We start from the raw sequence: 18,612 nt of genomic DNA, 5'->3' as shown, positions 1-18,612 counted from the left end.
GGCTAGATGCAGGAAGATTGTTTCTGATGTTGGGGAAGTCCAGAACGAGGGGTCACAGTTTAAGGATAAAGGGGAAGCCTTTTAGGACCGAGATGAGGAAAAACTTCTTCACACAGAGACTGGTGAATCTGTGGAATTCTCTGCAACAGCAAACAGTTGAGGCCGGTTCATTGGCTGCATTTAAGAGGAAGTTAGATATGGTCCTTGTGGCTAAAGGGATCGGGGGGTATGGAGAGAAAGCAGGTACAAGGTTCTGAGTTGGATTGTCAGCCATGATCATACTGAATGGCGGTGCAGGCTCAAAGGGCCAAATGGCCTACTCCTGCAGCTATTTTCAATGTTTCTATGGTCAACTGTATCTTGGATACTAGCCTCCGTAGAACCCAGAACACTTACACACAGTGGTGCCTCATCACCCAGGGCATGCCCTCTTTAATTGCTACCATCAGGAAGGAGATACAGAAGCCTGCAGGCACACACACACAGCGATTCTGGAACATCTTCTTCCCTTCTACCATACAATTCCTAAATGGACATTGAACCCATGAACATTTTTTTAAAAAAATGTGTATTCTGCTTTTGCACATTTAAAAAAAAATCTACTCAATATATATACTTGCTGCAATTGTTTTTTTTTCTTTCTATAGTATCATGTATTGCATTGAACTGCTGCTGTTACCCAATTTCACGACACATGACAGTGGTAATGACCCTAATTCTGAACCTAGGTCTCTACACTTGAGGCAGTAACTCCAAAATCATTGATTTAATACAGTAAATCCTTATTTTTACTCTTTACCTTGAAGGTAGTTAGGCTTTGGATATTGCAATGTTTTGAGCTTACTTTAACTCCAACTGCTTTGATAGGCAGCCTGGTAAAACTGCTTCACTGCTGCTACAAAGTAAGCAGTTACTCTCATGTATGAATTCATTTCCTTTGTCCATGTTTAGATGAAGACTACAACAGGGTTAGAATATAACAATCCTGTTAGAAATTGAACAATGAATCATCAGCAATTAAGTACTACTTGATGGTATTTAACTTTGCTAATGTTTTATTACTTGTGAAGCATGGATTAAAATCTGAAGTCTCTGTTTTTGATCTTTCTGGGGGTTAAACCTGGCTCTAGAACAATGGATCTCGTGAGTGGAGGATTATACATTTTGGTTGAAAATGACAACAAAAACCTTAGTTTTTGTACTTTCGCGATGCACTCTTCCATTATTAAAGTGCTAATAGTGTCGCCATTTCTACAACTTTTCACTTTCATTTGTCAATAACAAGACCTTGCTCAAACAAAAGTTAAAAGTAGGTATATTACAGCCAAAAATTCAAGTCTGACAAAGTTCTGTGCAAAGTAATCTATTTTACAAATTCAGCTCGATTTTCCTTGGGAAGTCTAAGGTGCCATATTTGATCATGCAATGATATGCATTCACAACTTCTCTAATGCTATGCAGATTTTCATAGGAAACAATGGTAATTTGACTAAGTTCAGAAATAAGTTTGAATCTTGCAGTACCTTAAGAATTAATATAATTCTGCATCTGTAATGGCGATGAGCTTATATGCCATCCTAACTCAGTCCAGTAACTTTAATGTGCTTGAATTTTAAATGTTCTGTGAAATAGGCACAGTCATTCATGGGTTAATCAGGTAGGACCTTTAGATCCTTTCGATGCCATCAACATCACATTAATAATACAGGAGCTTCAGGACTCACATCGCCAGGTTCACTAAGTTATTATTCAACCTTTCAGGCTCTTGAACCTAGTGGGTCAACTTCATGTGCCTCATCACAATCTATGGTTTCACTTTCAAAGGCTCATTTCATTTTCTTGATAATTATTGCTTATTGTTTGTTGTCATTTGCACATTAGTTGCTTGTCCATTCTGTTGGTTGCAGTCATCTCTTGATTCTACTACGGTTCATGGATTTACTGAGTATGTCCACAAGAAAATGAATCTCCAGGTTGTATATGGTGACATAAATGTACTTTGAGAATAAATTTACTTTGAACAGGATGTATATAACAAACTGACAGGTGGTCTGCGTGATACATGATGTCTAAATTTTAAACACTCTAAAAGAGAGTCATTAAACTTGGAGCTTTTTATTATATAAAATTATAGAACATTAATTAACATGTCAAAGTGGGCTGAAGGGTCTATGTATTGGGAGGAATTGAACAAAAATGTGAATATTTCTTCTCAAAGCCATTAGTTAAGTGGTTTTCACCCCCAGGATATTATTTATGAGATAATTGTTGAATTAAGAGCAGTAATGGCTAACCTTTCTTGCTGGAGGTGCCAGGTAATGCAAGTGATTCTCAAAGACTATTTTAATGCCTGGAACACTGAGGAGTGTTCTACCTGAAAGCAAACATTTCTACTTCTGACCTTAATGCTATAAGGAAAGCCACTGAATATGGTTGGGCCAAGGTCACTGTCCTCAGGAACTCTGCAATGTACCTGGGATTGTAATAATCAGCCTCTATATCTACATGAGAAATACAGAGAGCCAGTGGAAATTTATTTTCTTCACTAATTACCAGTGGATTTGGTTTTACTTTAACCCAATGGTTTCCATAATGGTTAAAATAGATGAAACATGAATAAGGCTTGTGGTTGTTTGGCCTCATTATTTAATAAAACTAAAGCTTCACATCGATCAGTTTTACATCACTGTTGTCCCTGTTCCATTTCAATGCTTAAATCTACCTGTACCCTAAAAAATGTCTTCAATACAAGCATTAATTGAGCTTCAACAGTGGTTTGTTCAAGGCAATTCCAAACTTGCATTCCTTTGAATGAAAAATCATTCTGAAAAACAATCTAGTGCTTTCCTGGCATATGATGAATAAACTTTTCTCTGGCTTCCAGATGGGTACAGATGTCAATTATAACCAATAATTGGCAAACTCTGCCACCTTTATCAAGGAAGATGCCTAGGCATGTCTAGTCCCATATTCTGTCTCTCCTGATTGGTTAGTTATCATCCAAAACGTTTCTGCTCTCCCACCTAGTTTACATTCGAATTCCAGTTCTTTCTTAGGGTGATGCCTTCATCTTTTCCTCTTCACTTCAATAGCTTCCTTTACCAGGTGGTCCCAAAAGCCATTTGTGCAGCACAGTAGATTTGTTCTGTCAGAGTCAATCCTATGCCCATTGTGAATGCAATGTTCTCCTACTGCCGATTTCTACACATAACCCAGATGGATACACCTGTGCTCCTTGATGCAGGTGTCCACTGTGCATCACATCTGGCTGATATGCGCTGCTCCACATTCCCAAGGAATCATGTAAATGCCAGCTGACCTGAGTCAAAGGTCATCTTTCACCTGCATAAGCTGTGATGAGCTTCCTTTGTTTGTGAATGGTATTAATCAGGTCATTCTTCAGGATCCTGGTGATCCTTTCAGAAACAGTGGAAATAGAGGCAGTTTGTCATTGAAACCTCAGTTGTAATCTATACCTGCACCTGGCATTTAATTAATTCTTCTTAGTCCCAAATGCAGCCATTTATCTGATTATGATCACCTCAACAAAGGAAAGAACTTGCAAGCATCTACCTGGTCTAGACGGAATGAATTGTTATTTTTTTTAAAGAAAAAACCTCTCATGCTTCTAATTGCTTTAGAATACAAACCTTTTCTACTAAATCTACAATATGACAAATCTCTCATTTCAGGACTCAATCTTGCAAACTTCTGCTAACCCCCAAGAAAGAAGATGAGGACTACAGATGATATACCAAATGTGATCCTACTGAAGCCCAAATGAAATCCCTTGTACTAAACACTATCAAGCCATTCTCCTCCTAAATGCTTGCTGTATTTTAAAGATAATTTTCTGTAACAACTGCAGACACATCTCTCTGAAGACCGATATACAACTTTACAGCTCATACACTCCATCTTTCATTTTCTCGCCCAATGATTTGACCTGTCAAAATACCCTCTGAATCTTCCTAAAGCCAATTTTCTACCCAAGTTTGCAATATTAGCAAAACAGGATTGCCCTGTATTCAATACCCTCATTCAAGTTATTGATGAGATTTAAAAAATAACAAGAATCCCTTTGATATTTCACTGGTTACACCTTGTCATTCCAAAAATGATCAACTTTTTCCTCCTGTATCCAGCCCATTAAACAAATCTTGATCTCTGTTCCTACTCAATCCCTATGAATATTGTTATGATGTAACAACATACTATAATACCTTACCGAATACCTTCCAAAATCCAAAAGTACTAAATCAACTGGTTTTCCAGTTACACACCCAACTATTTTAACAGATTTGGCACAATTTCTGTTTATCAACTCATTTCAGGTCTTAGTAACATGGACCAAACAACACGTTACTTGGAACGCAAGCCTGTGTCAGCGTCAGCTAAAGAAACTAGATGTAATTTGTGACATGTTAACCTTAAATTGGATCATACATTTAAGGTGTACTCCTGACACTTCAGCAGACAGATAATCCAGGCTGAGGGGATATTTCATAATGAGAGGTTAGATTTTTTTTCATTTAATAAACCAATGTACTCTCACATGGATAATAAAACCACATTCTTGAAAAAAAAGGAATTTCTCTCTGTTTTAATCTATATTAATTGTACAATAAAATCATTAAAAAATTGGCTGTTATTTTACTCATTGCTATTTATGGGACATGGTCAACAACAAGAGTTGCTATATTTTCCTACATGGCCATTCTCACTAGACAAACCCGTAGTAGATGGAGTTCATTGCAATGTTAAGTGACATCATTCATTTCAGATCAAAGTTCTACAGATTCATTTAATTGCTGAAGGTGAGATTAAGCAGTGCGATGCAAATGAACTTGCATATGGAAACACACAATTCACTATAAGCCAGCCAACGGGTAAAGATGCAAAAACTTAAAGAAAGCCTCAAGCTAGAATTCAACTCAAGGAAAATTCTTTTAGTTGATTCAGCACTGTGCTCAGTTTTGGAAATCCAATCATCTGGAGAGAGAAAATGACTTCAAATAGAGTACTGTTTTATTGTCCCTACTAAAAAAAGTCCAGAAAAGAACAGTCTTAAAATTAGAGATGAGCCACCCGACATTAATGAGGAGCTTTTTTAAATTACAAAATGATACAAAGACATTTCTGAACAACTGGATTACCACAGCAAAACTAATTCACACACCAGATTGTGGCAGGGATCAATACTATTTTAGTGAATAGGATGAAGAGCAAGTGTACTGTAAGCAAAGTTGCTAGTAAGATTGGTTAAAAAGATGAGGACTAAAAAGATTTTTAAAAGTGTGTAAGTATCTGCAAAAGCATACAGATGAGGTACATGAATGCAGGCTTTTTTTAATAAAAAAAACAAAGCAAATTATTATTTGAATAAGACTATAAACACTTGTAATATAATTGGATCTGCAGGTCCAAATATATAAAACATCAAGTTAGCATCCAAGTACAGTATGTAATGTTTACCTTATTGCACAGGGTACAAAGCATAAAAGTGGATGTTCTGATACAATTTGCAAATCACCAATTAAATTATAGCTGGAGTACTGTTCAAAATTTTATCTTTTATGTTTAAGAAAATGCGTTTGCAATGGATATAGCCAAGTTCATGGAGTTGATTATAGGGACAAAAGGGTTGACATATGAAGGTGAGCAGATGCAATTTACTCAAATACAGTTTAGAAGAAATATTTCATTTTCTTGAAGCAAAGTTTTTGAGGATGATTGTTAGGTGATAATAGAGGATGTATGTCTTAGCAATGCTGTTCAAAACTAGGTACAACAGTTCTGCAAGTAAATCCAGATTCATATCAATTAAATTAAATATTCTAATTTTCATATATAATTTTGTATTATTTAATAAAACACCAAAAGGCTCAAAACAAATAATGAATTAGAATAGCATCCAGAATAAACTGGATTTGAGAGTGTAGTACTAAATTATGGTTAAAGAAAGTCTCATCATTGTTTAAACAATAACTATAAATACTTATGGGGTTTCTGAGAGTTTGTACTTGTTCTGTCGTCAGAAGGGAAGGGTGTCATTTCCATACTATGAACTAATCTTCCTTTACTACCAGAACCAGTATTAGAAATGAGCTTCCTCTGGCACTCATTGAACTATGAATTTACCATACGAAGAAGCAGTGAATGACATTACTGCAGTTTGCTTTGAATTCCCACATCATACGTGGGCATTAACAGCATATGAACATTTTATATTCATCTCTATATGCTCATGAGACAGTGAGCAGTTATATTTTTGGTAGAGAATGTGTGCTGGATAATGCATCCAATATTTTATCATAAAAAACAGAAGCACGAGATTAATAATTGGCCCTTACAACCTGCTTCACCTTTCATCAAGATCATGCAATTGCCCATATCACTCTATTCCCTTGATATATTGAAATCTACTGATCTTCATTTTAAATGCATTAAATAATTAACACTCTGTGGCCCTCTATTGCAAAAAATTCCCAAGATTCACCAACTACATGAAGTAATTTTTCATCTCAATTCTAAATGGACTACTTCGTAAGTAGATCAACAGTGTATATTGTGCAACAAATGTGAGGTGCCCAGGCTTTGTCTTGGTTGCCAATTTTACATGCAAAATAGAGCTCATTGGCTTTCTTAATAAGAGGATTCATGCTACGTCTTTGAGATTTGAGCATATACTTGCCACAAATATAATGGAAAATTGTGGCTGTTGCAACATTGGCCATTTTGCATATCATCAGACTGTGAAAATGAGAATAAAAACAGAAATGCTGGAAATTCTCCGCAGATCAGGAGGCATCTGTGAAAAGAGAAAAAGAGTTAACATTCTAGGTTGAAGAGTTCTCAATCCATGTCACTAGATTAACCCCAGTTCTGCATGCTCTACCTTTTTAACCAACCTTCTGTATAATCAAGTATACTGCCCATCTTGCCTAGCACTTACCATGCCTTCACAGGAATGAGTGTGCAAGTGCAAGTAGCAGAAGTTGTTAAAGTGCAAGCAGGGAAGATTAGTCGTTCTGCTAAGATTCTGGCAAAAATCCCCACCCTCCACTGGTGCTCTTGAGAATGAGAGTCAACTCATAACATGGTACTGTGTAGAGTGAACCACCACGGCAATGTACAAAAGCTGTCTTTGGCAGATAATAATGACAGGGTTGGGACAAGCATTACAGCCAATCAGCATTGAGATGTGGGGCTCGTGACCATTTCTTGAATGTGATAGTAGCGGCAAGCTCACCTTTCATATCCAATTGGACTGTACTGTAGTAGTTTCTTGTATTGCACTGTTACTACTGCAACAAAAAATTAATTTCATGATATTTGAGTGATGACAAACTTGATTCTGACATGGGTATCTATTGCGGACTAAATGTGGGAAGAGGGCAAGGAGAGGGGAATCATGGCTGGAAAAAGACAAAGCAAAAGGGGAGGGAGCGAGAAACACTAGAGAGACATTCTGTAATGACCAATAAACCAATTGTTTGGAATCAAATGACTTTGTTTGGTGGCTTAGGGCTGGGAACATCTGCACCCGTGCCACCCTCCTGCCTAGCACTTCTTCTCTGCCACCTGTCCCACACTCTTCCTGCGGTGCACCACCCACCATCCTTTGCTTCCACCAGATTTATAAATATGCTCTCTGCTCCACGTTGACAAATACAGAATATAGCTAAGATTTTTTACACAGTACTTGTATATAGAAGTAGGGTAAAAATGCTCCAGGTTCACGGCCAACACAGGATAGCCCAAGGAAATGTCTAGGTAGGGCAAGTACCAGTAACTGTTTGGACTGCAGGTCTAAGAGCACTGCAACAAATCAGTGCTCTGGAAGGTAGCACTAAGTGGAATATCCATATACACCACATCCAGTGGTCAACAGGTTTTCTTTTCCCCCCATAAATCCCTGTTGACTCTGCTCAATCCTTTTATTATTTTCAGGTTATTCTCATGTTACATCCTTCACTATAGATTCAAGCAATTTTTCCTCTATCATTAGTCTAACAGGTCAGTTGTTCAATTTTCTCCCTCCCTCCCTTAAATAGCTGACTTGCATATATTGTCCTCCAACCAGACATTCCAGAATCTATAGAATTTTGGATAATGATAACGGCAAGATTTGTAATCTCTCTTGCCACTTCTTTCAAAGCTCCTGTATGTGGATTATCAGGTACTTGGGTTTCATTAGCTTTGTCTCACCAACTTAATTTTAATTTTCCTGGTATTCATTTCCTTCAGTTCCCATTCTCATTTGAACCTGGTTCTTTGGTATTTCTTGAAGATTTTTCATGCCTTTAATCCATGAAAACATACACAAAACAGTTACTTAACTCAACTTTTGTTTTCTTAAGCTTCAATACAAATTATTCTGCCAAATTTTAAGGCCAAAGGCATTTGCTTTTGTTTGTTTTCTTTTTACACAGCTACAGCAGCTCTGATGGAGTGTTTCAATCTTTCTTGCCCGTTTACTCTCATATTGTATCTTGCCTTTATCAATTTCTTGATATTTTTTCCATCGAGTACTAATCCTCCCAATCCTCAGGCCTACAGTTATTTCTGGCAATTTTAAGCTCCTTCTTCTTTAGATTTCTTGTCAGCCACAGATGGGGGCCATTTTCTCTGTTGGATATTTGTGTCTCAAAAAGGAAAATACCACCCCCCGCAATAAATTAATCCTTAATAGTTTAAATGCTTTCCATCCCAATCAATCACAGGACATTCTCTCCTTATGTTCATAGTTTGTTAAGATTTAATAGTCTTTAGGACTTAACTATGTTGCTTCCAAGCTCACTGCAAATTTCTACCTTATTATGGCCATTCTTCTCCATAGGCCCCTTTACAACAATTACAGTGAATTTTGGTTAATTGGAACATATCAGAATAATTGCCCCCAATAGAAGTTTCATGGAAATAGTTAAAAAGGTATAAAAATACAAATTACCATTTAACTGAGTAACAAATTATGTATTTAAACAGTGGAAAACAAATTACAACACTACCGATATTACTAAAGTACCATAAAACTGTATTAGTTTGTAATGGTTATCGACAGAGGAATTCATCAAGTTTACATTGGCATGCTCTTTTGATTGACTGTAAATGAACAAAAACAGATGACACTTCGTGCAGATTAATATTTCCTTCCTGCATGAGGTAGTGTCATAATCAAACAATAAATTTACTGGCATCTTGTATAGTCACAAACTCGTCAGTTGTGTCATCGTCATCACTATTCTCATCTTCATATTCCCTGCCTTGATGTTCTGACTTTCAACGACTGCATTCTCTAAATCTTCATTTTCATTGTAACATTCAAGATGATACCTTTGAATTCTTCGTAGTTCCTAACTTGTTAAAGTAGTGAAGTTCCCAGCCACTTCCAGCATCTCCAAGCCTGAAAGCTTGAAACCGCAGTGAGCAAAAGAGCTCTGAATTGTCTCGCTGCTTATTTCTCACCAACTATCAAACTGTAAAAGGTTAAGCCTTGCATTCACTTCCTTGGTTGTTGAAATGCTAATAGATGTTCAACAATTGCTTTGAAAATACGATTTACTAATTTTACCACAATACCATGCCTAAGTTTTTATTGCTTCCCATGTCAATTGGCTACACCAAGGATGTTTGTTATATGGGCAGGCAGGAATTCCGGCAGGAAGTTTCTCAAACATTCTACAGTACATTAGGGTGGGCTGCACGACTGTCAATGAGCAAAAGAATTCCACTGTAGTTCTGTATCCCAATTCATTAGCCATTTCTTAAAAATTTTCAGAAGTCATCCACACATTCTTAGGAGCACAGTGATCGATTGGTAAACCACCCATTCTTAGCCCCTTAAAGCATTGAGATTTAACACTTTTCCTGATAATCAATTTATTTTTATCAGTTTCTGATGTATTTGAACAGTTTTCTTTGAATCTGATAGTATTGTGTGTTTGTCGCAAAACGAACCATCCAGCATGGCCTGTTTGTCGGTGTCGTAGATATCAAATGCACAAAAGTTCTAAAGGAAGTCAGGAGTTTTGTAGATTTACACGTTTCTGCAATTACAGTATCAATACTATCTTTCTCATCATGTGCTTTCTTGAATTTAATGTGGTGCCTACATTTCCATTAAGACAACCATCTGTTGCTTTATAATCTTTGTGACCCAGCTTCTCAGCTGGGCTGACTTGTTTTTATAACATTGTGTACTGACATGCACACCTTTGGTTTGTATTAAATCTTTTTGTGGCATCTTAGTAAGGATCTCAAAAGTTTTTTTTTAAAGTCAAAATAATAAAATAACAAAATGATCAAAAATCACTCCTTTTTGAATCAGCATCCAATGGCCCAAACATAACAAGCACATACAACTGACATTAACTGTTTGCTCTAAGCACGGTGTAATGTCTAGCAGCCATACCAGTAACTGTCTCTTGTCCCAATTAAGCAGCATAGTGTCCCAAATATACGAAAGGAATCCTGGCTATTTTCTTGATGTTATTGTTAAGAAATGTTCAAAATAAGCAGCTGCTCCAATTAACCGGAAACCACTGTATTATTTAACCCATTCTCATAGCACCGAGCACTCCTAATTATCAATATCCTTGCATGTTGAGGTTACATCTTTGGTCAACCTTTAACACATTTCAGTAAGAGTAATTAACTCATATCATTTACTTCCATATATGGTATTAGTTGATTTACTTGATTTTGAACACTATGAGCATTTTGTTGCAACACCTCTACATTTGCAATTTTAACTGTACTTTGACCCCATTTCTTGTTGACCGTCTATTTATTTCACTTACTATTTTTCTAACCTGCACTTTCCTGTCTGATTTACTTTGGAATTCAGAAGCACAGTATAAAACACTTGTACTAATTCTTACTGAGGTAAAATCTCCCCTAATTTTCACGTCCCAGAAAAAAAAGTTGCAGATTCCCATCAACTGAGGACAAGGTTTTCTAAATTACTCTCAAGGCTCAGAAATCTATATCCCTCCCTCCTGGACCATTTTATCACCTATATATTCATTGATTCCATCTACTCATTACTGGTTATGAAATAGATAATTTTAATTAAGTTCTAACACTTGTTAATTTGGTAAATTTATTTTTCATACACACCGTTTCATATGTTGTTCTCTAGAATATATTCTGAACGTATACCAGGTATGATAAAGCTTTTTCATGAAACCCAAAACACTTATAATCAGAAAGTAAAACGAAAATGCCGGCAACACTGAACACTGGACAGTATCTGTGAAGGACGAAACTAATTTCTTTTCTCCGCAGAAGCTGTTTGAGTAGTTCGACATTACAAATTACTACTTAAACTCAACTTGTTATTTATGTTAAGCTTGAATTTACAGAATCCTACTTCTATTTTATAACGTCCGAGATAATACGTAATACTTATTATTACACAAAATAAAACGAGTGTCATTTACAAGTGTTTTATACTGCGCACACTTGGAAATGGCTGCCCCAAGGCGTACTGTGCACCTGCTGTACGAAAGGGTATTGCACCTTGTGCCACGTTAACTTACGTCCAAAAAAAAAGCTGGGTTTACAACGGTCACTTGTCGCAAGGTTGTCCTCGGGAGAGAACAGCAGGTGGTGGCCAGGTAGTCTGCATCTGTTGAAAAACACATTTTGCCATGTACATTCACCACGCAGAGTTTAATTCGAACGTGCTGACAGAACTAAACACAACATCAACCTGCTCGTACTAAACTACAGCTGGTGGGTGTCGAGGAGAGGCGGCCGCTCCGCACGGAACTTGCGAGGCTTGCCGAACAGGAGCCGGGGGTGGGGGGGGGGGGGCGGAGGGCGCGGGTCCATTTTATTGTTCACGCCTCCGTCGGCCGGTAGCCGGAATAAACAATGATGGCCACACAACACAACACCACACCGAGCGCAGCCTCTCCTCGCACCCGGGTGGAACCTAGGCTCTGCCACACAGGGGAGAGTGCGCGACCCCCGAGCCTGGCTTGGTTGGTTATCCCCGTGCGGGACGGTAATTGCTGTGGGGACAATTTGCCTATCGGGGCCGGGGCCGGGGCCACGGCCGCGCCTCAGGATCCCCTCACACGCTCATCTACGTAACATAACGGGCATCACAGCGGGGCAAAATCCGGGCCCTTGGACGTGTAAACATACGTCAAGGCCGATTGGCTCAGATCCATCAGGGGCTCGCGTCAACAACACTAACCTTCCACCCCATTGGTAAACGTAAGAGAGTGCACATTTCCTTTTTATTCCACTCTCCTGCATTTGAAAACCGAAAGATAAAAATCATTCTGAAGGTCCGGAGCCAGAAATGGAAAGAAGCGAAAGCCCTCTCCGCGGCCGGCTGGCGGACAGAGCCGTTAAAAGCGCGAGCCTTGACGTTTGAAATAATTTCCTCGGGGCCCGTTTTCTGCGTTCGCGGCCGCGTGCTCGGGTGGGGGAGGTGGACGTCCAATCCGGAGGCCTCATAGAAAAATGCAAATCAGAGTCGCTGACGTGAGTCATTGAGCACGTAAACGCGGAATCGGGGTCGCGCACGCACGGCGTGGCGCGCGTTGTAGGGGGACAAGAGGAGGAGAGGAGCGGCGAGAACGCGCGGGGGAAGCCGGGGCTCCAACTTCTGGTGAGAGAGAAATAACACAAAGGAGTGAGTGAGTGAGGACAGGCGGCGAGCGAGGAGATTATCACAACTATAAAACACGCGTGAAGCGCCGCTGGGGAAAAAGACTAATAAACTGCTTGAAAAATAAAAAAATAAACCATTTTTTAAATTAACGATATCTAAAAAGGCACGAGCGAAAGAAGAGTGTGGAAAAAAAACAATTTATTTTTTTTGGTTTTTTTTTAAAAAAAAGGAACACCAACAAAGTAAGTACAGAGAGAAAGTGTGTGAGAGTCGGCGGTTGGGTCGAGTTAGAGGAAATTTGACTGTAAATAAACATGAAAGGACGGGGAGGAGGAGGTGGGGGCAGGCGGTCAGCGAGATTACTAACTACCACTACTGGAGAGAGTGCGTTGCCGCTGGCAAAAGCAGCCATTAACATTTCATTAATAGAGCTGTGCTGTCCTCATAGCCAGCAGTGAGTTTGCTGTCCCTCTCTTGTAATAATTGAGTATCGGTGTACCGTCCTGTTCTGTGTGCTCTGATTGTGGGGTTAGTTTAAGTTTCTCTCTCTCTCTCTCGCTGTGTATGTGTGTGTGGTTTGGGCGCTCGTGGTTCCCACAGGTCACCGGAGTGGACTCGAATGGTTTGAGCTAGTTTCTCTCTCTCTCTCTTTCTCTTACTCACTCACACACACACTCACATTCACATACACATACACACACACACACTCAGTCACACACCCACACGCACATACACAGCTGCCGCCGCTGAGGGTCGAGGGGTGGGGGTAGCACTGGCCACCGAGAGGGCTGTGAGGGCCACAGACTTGTGAGATAATGGAGCTTGGCAGCGCTGCGATAAGGATGGAAGAGCCTTTAAAATATTTCTTTTTGAGCAGGGTTGAACTGTTTTAACTTTCAGCTCAAACAGCGTGTTTAATGTTTCCGTTACTGTTTCCTTTGCCAGTCGTATTTGAGTAACACCCACCAAAAGGCTGAGATTAAAAAGGCGCTTCTCTTTGTGGTCGGTTTCAGTCCTGGTTAGTTGTTCTCTTGGACCAGCCAGTGATTTTTTGTCTGATGAATGTGGTCTGAAAGAAGACCTCGGGTCTTTAGAATCGAGTGTGTTTTTGGTAAGCTGGGCTTTATAGACACTTTGCGCTACTGTAAAGCCCAAGCTATGCGTGAAACTAGATCTAGATCTACTTTTTCATTCATTCATTTGCACCGTGTTCGAAATAAGTGGATTGTTTCTTTTAAAATTGTTAAGTGTGTGCGCATGTGACTGTATATTTCAAAACTGAGTTCAAGAGAAAACTGAAAACACGTGCAATTGTGAAAACGTAAGGAGTAAAAAAAATCAAGGTGAAGGGGGCAATAGGGAATGTAAGGGGAGGGGTAGATCCCACACGGCACTCGAGCACTGGCATAACATTTCACCATCATCAAGGCTTAATCATCCATGTTTGTCGTTGTCTTCGGCGGCAAGGACACACACACATTCACACATTGTAAACCTCTTTGTTCGGGGCGGGAGGGGGGCAAAACATGCGTGCACACTTTTTAAAATAAAAAAAACTTGCAGGTTAGCTTTCAGAATTCTTTAACCCACTGTATATTAAATGAATTATAAAACTATTCCCATGCATTTCTCAGTAAACTAACTTTTTTTCCATGAGGAGGATGGGAGCTCTCCAGTCGTTTGTTTGGTCAGCGTTTTCTCTCTGGACAGCCTGTACACAAAGAATCGCTCTTAACCTAAGATGGCAGCTTAATTTGACTCCGGTCATTGACAGTAATTATAAGAAAGACTCAAGCTATCCCGTCCTTTGGCTCCGTCAAGCCCCCACCATCCTGCTGGATTTAAGACTGGATGTGTTTTTTTTAGGGTTGCGGCGTCGCCTTTCTTTTAGTGGTGTAATGATTAGTGGATTTTTTTTTAAAACCTTTGTTTTAAGAAAGTGACTTTGAACTGGAAATAATCTGATAATGTATTGAATGAGTGGCATTCTTGGAGAAATCTACCTGCTCAGCTAGCTACCGTGGAAGGCTGTAGGTGCTTGGCTTCTACCTATGGAAGTTGAAAATATTGTAATGTACGATCTGTGTTTATGAAATTGAAGTGCACATTTGGCTTTATTTGTGATGTTGGGGCAGTTAAATTTGACCAAGTGGTAGTTATTTGACAACTGAATGGATCCATGCCTATAAAGAATTAAGTTTGAGCAGCTAAGTTTTGGTGGTGGATAATTATTCTTTGGTGAAATAGAATATTTGTTTTTTATTATTTTTAGAAAACTTCATTTGAAGTTTTTTAGACCATATCTGCATTTAAGATCTTGCTCATCTCTTGTCAGGTGTCCTAAATTGTAATTTATAGTGTGATCATGAATTATATTAAGTTATCTGCATATAATTCTTTAAATGTTAGATATACTACAGATTTGGAAAGAGTTATATTAAATTCTTGATAAATCATGGAACATTGATAGAATAATTTATTACAGTAGGCTGATTTAGATTATTAATACAAAATATTAAACTTTTTAAAGCTTTGTTTAAATTAGTTTATGGATTGAATAAATAACTGACACTGACATTTGCAGTGTGACTCAACTTTTACAACGTTCCTTAGTATTTTTAAATTAAGTGAGCAATGTTCATAATGCATCGGTAATCTGCAGTAGAATTCGGTTTTCAGTCATCTCGTGTGGTCTATTAGTTTGAGAGCTTTAAGATAATTTTTGTTGGATGCATATCAACTAAGATTAAATAGGAAAATTTGGAAGTGTATTTTTAAGATATGAATTTAATAAACATTGTCCTGTGTGACACTTTGGCATACCTATTCTACAGTTTAATATTTTCCATGCTAGTTATCTAAGTTAAGCATCATACAATTGTTGCCCTACTGCAAGAGATTTGATTCCACTTTGTTTTTATTCCTTGTAAGATCTTTGTAATCCAATGTACAAAATATGAAATGGAATAACCTTTCCTAAATACTTGAGCTGTTTCCATTGGGATGTAACTAAACTGAAGTTCAGATATCCAAACAATGGACAAAATTTGGTTTAAGAAGGTTTAATTGTGTATAGTAATGGGTTATATTTGGGTTGAATTCATTTACTTGGATTGGATGTGACATTCTTAACTAGTTTATGACTTACAAGTTATGATTCCTCAACTAATCTTCATCACTCTTAAAGCATCAGTACTCAAATAAGGGATTCCTTTATGCATCTCTGTATTAGGTGAATCAATGATTTTTCCCCCCACTATCTTTCTCTATTAGTTAACTCACCGCAAATTGTTTTCCTTTTTAATGATGAGAATGCCTTTTCCTGTCATGAGGTACCCCTGAGCTTTAAACAGCAGTGAAGTACCTGTTTCTTGTACAGCCAATGATGCAATATAGGATGTGTCATTTTGTGCACAGCAAGCTCCTACAAATAGTTGTCATAAACAGTAAATCTGTTTTTGTGCAGTTGATTTGAGAGAATAATTTACCTATTGCTCTTTGCAATAGTCCTAAGGGGTACTTCATTTTATGAACTCATGGAGCCCTGGTTTAATCTCATTTGAACAAGCCAGTCTTCAACATTGCACCCTTACTTTAATTCTGATAGACTTCAGTGGTGTTGAGGTTTTAGTCTCCGAACTAGGGCAGATGCACAACCTCCTGAGGTGTTTGTTATTATGACTAATGCTTCACATATAGAATGGTTAAGCTGTTGATGTAAAAGAACTAGATATGATCCTTGTCCTTCTCTACCAATCAATCTACTCCTGTTTGATCTCCACTTCAAGGCTGCATAGGTGAAGTAAGAAGAAGCTCTATGAACAGAAAAGGCAGGAAAGAATACATTGAGAGACTGACTGAAACATTGTTGAAGGGGGCTAGTGAAATGTTGGCATTTCTGATCTGTTGCTGAATTGTAAATTTTATGTTAAAAGGCCTAAATGGAGTATAAAGCAACTTTATGAATAGCTGTACAGATCTAAGGTTTGTTTTTGAACTGCATAAAATTGTGACATTTTTGTGTACTTGTTGACTGTATCAATCAGTTAAATTGAAATGCAGAAACGAAAAACTGTTCTATTACTGGAATATATTAAGTAAAGGTGCTGGGGAAGTTCTTTATTGTCTTTGATTTTAAGCTTTAATGTAAGTTATTGGCAATGTGTATTCTGAAGTGTTTAAGTAGAAATAGTGAATAATTAGGATTTTGATTTTATCCAGTAAGATTTGCTGTGCTAATCTGGAAGGAGTTAACTTCATGTCTATTTATTTCACAAACAAGGCCATTCAGCCCAATGACCCTGTGTTGTCTCTAGGTCCTGATTCCAATTTCCCCACTTATCTTTAACCTATTCTCACTTGCATGCACATCAACTCCCACTGATTCTCCTGATACTTGACTTGCAAAGTGGTCATTTACAGTAGCCAATGAACTTGCCTACCAGCATGCCTTTGGTATTTGGGAAAAATCTGAGATGTGTGTGAATCCATCTTGTAGTAGGAACTCAGATCCGCACTGACAAAACTGTCAAGATTAAGCCTAGGTCACGAGAGATCTATGCGAGCAGTTCTAGCCCCTGTACCATCCATGCATTAGTATCCAGATGTTCTCTAATTCTAACATTTGCTATGAACCTTTAGAGCTTTTAATAATTAAAACTATCTATACTTCACAGAAAATAATGTGCTGTTATTCTATATCTCTTGATTTCTACATTTATAATCAATGTATTGCTTTTTGAAGTTGAGATAAGATGTTTATCAATATAATTAGCAATGTTTTACCTTTTCCTTTACCACTATATGTCTTTTCGTTAGGCAATATTTCCTTGAAAGAAAGGACACAGAAATAGAAAATTTCAGTTAAAGATATTTGGTCTCTAAACATACAAGACTTTTTTTGTTGGATTTGCTATCCATTTATGCATAGTAATAATATCTGTTGTATCGCAATTAAACAGTTCAGCATTCTGAAACAACTATTGCAGCATTTTAATTGAGTCGGTGAGGAAGGCAAACACAATGTTAGCATTGATTTCAAGAGGACTAGAATATAAAAGCAAGGATTTAATGTTGAGGCTTAAAAGGCACTGGTGAGGCCTCACTTGGACTATTGTGAGCATGTTAGGGCCCCTTATTTAAGAAAGGATCTGCTGACATTGGAGAGGTTCAGAGGAGGTTCATGAGGATGATTCTGAGATTGAAAGGCTTAGTGTACGAGGAGCAATTGATGGCTCTGGTTCTTTGCTTGTGGAATTGAGAGAGATTTAAAAACCTATCAAATGTTGAAAGGCCTAGATATAGGATATGGAGAGGATGTTTCCTAATGGGGGTGGGACTCTCGGACCAGAGGGCACAGTCTCAGTAGAGGGACTTACATTTAGAATGAAGATGAGGAATTTCTTTAGTCAGAGAGGTGAATCTGTGGGATTTGTTGCCACAGGTGGCAGTGGAGGCCAAGTCATTGGGTGTGTTTAAGGCAGAGGTTGATAGGTTCTTGATTAATGAGAATGTGAAAGGTTATGGGGATAAGACAGAGGAATGGGGTTAAGAGGGAAATTGATCAGCCATGATGAAATGGTGGAGCAGACTCAATGGATTGAATGGCCTAATTCTGCACCTATGTCTTATGGGCTTTATGTTTCTGTCCATTAGACTGACTGCATATTGTATCTTCGCATCAGTCTTTGTATGTGTGTATACTAAGTTCAGCATCTTGATACCAATGGCTGTCAATGATTTTCCTAGATTTGTTCTAGAAATTTGCTTTGTGTATCTTAGTGTTTCTAAGAAAATTCTAAAACTTGGGGGAAATGAAAATGAGATAACAAATAGGGAGTTTCTTAAAAACTTTCATTCATTCCTGTCTCTGCCTTTTGCAGTCCACCTCCAATAAAGAAAATGACTGTCATTATACATTTCTCCATCCAAGTAAAGTTAGATCAGAGAATGTGGCAAATGCAATATTAGCATTCAGTTCA

The 18,612-nt window shown here is 38.2% G+C and overlaps 1 protein-coding gene and 1 long non-coding RNA gene across 5 annotated transcripts in view; one reads left to right on the top strand and one right to left on the bottom strand.

Moving 5' to 3' along the window:
* Window positions 1-4,588: 4,588 nt before the first annotated feature.
* On the bottom strand, window positions 4,589-12,099 carry LOC140725972 (uncharacterized). Its single transcript, XR_012098553.1, has 3 exons — window positions 11,544-12,099; window positions 7,253-7,307; window positions 4,589-6,811 (listed from the first exon to the last, which is right to left on the bottom strand). It is a non-coding gene; the product is annotated as an uncharacterized lncRNA (long non-coding RNA).
* A 383-nt stretch (window positions 12,100-12,482) lies between these two features.
* The window catches only part of chd7 (chromodomain helicase DNA binding protein 7), a 228,198-nt gene continuing 222,068 nt past the window's right edge, over window positions 12,483-18,612 (top strand). For 2 of the 4 annotated variants that reach the window (XM_073041872.1, XM_073041854.1), the window contains exon 1: window positions 12,639-12,873. The gene's annotated coding sequence lies outside the window, so the exon portion shown is untranslated. The other 2 variants (XM_073041862.1, XM_073041857.1) reach the window with 2 other exon arrangements.

This window comes from Hemitrygon akajei, chromosome 1 (assembly GCF_048418815.1).
Source record: "Hemitrygon akajei chromosome 1, sHemAka1.3, whole genome shotgun sequence".
NCBI lineage: Eukaryota > Metazoa > Chordata > Chondrichthyes > Myliobatiformes > Dasyatidae > Hemitrygon > Hemitrygon akajei.
Note: the sequence above shows the minus strand (reverse complement) of the source record. Positions and strands in the feature narration are given on the sequence as shown.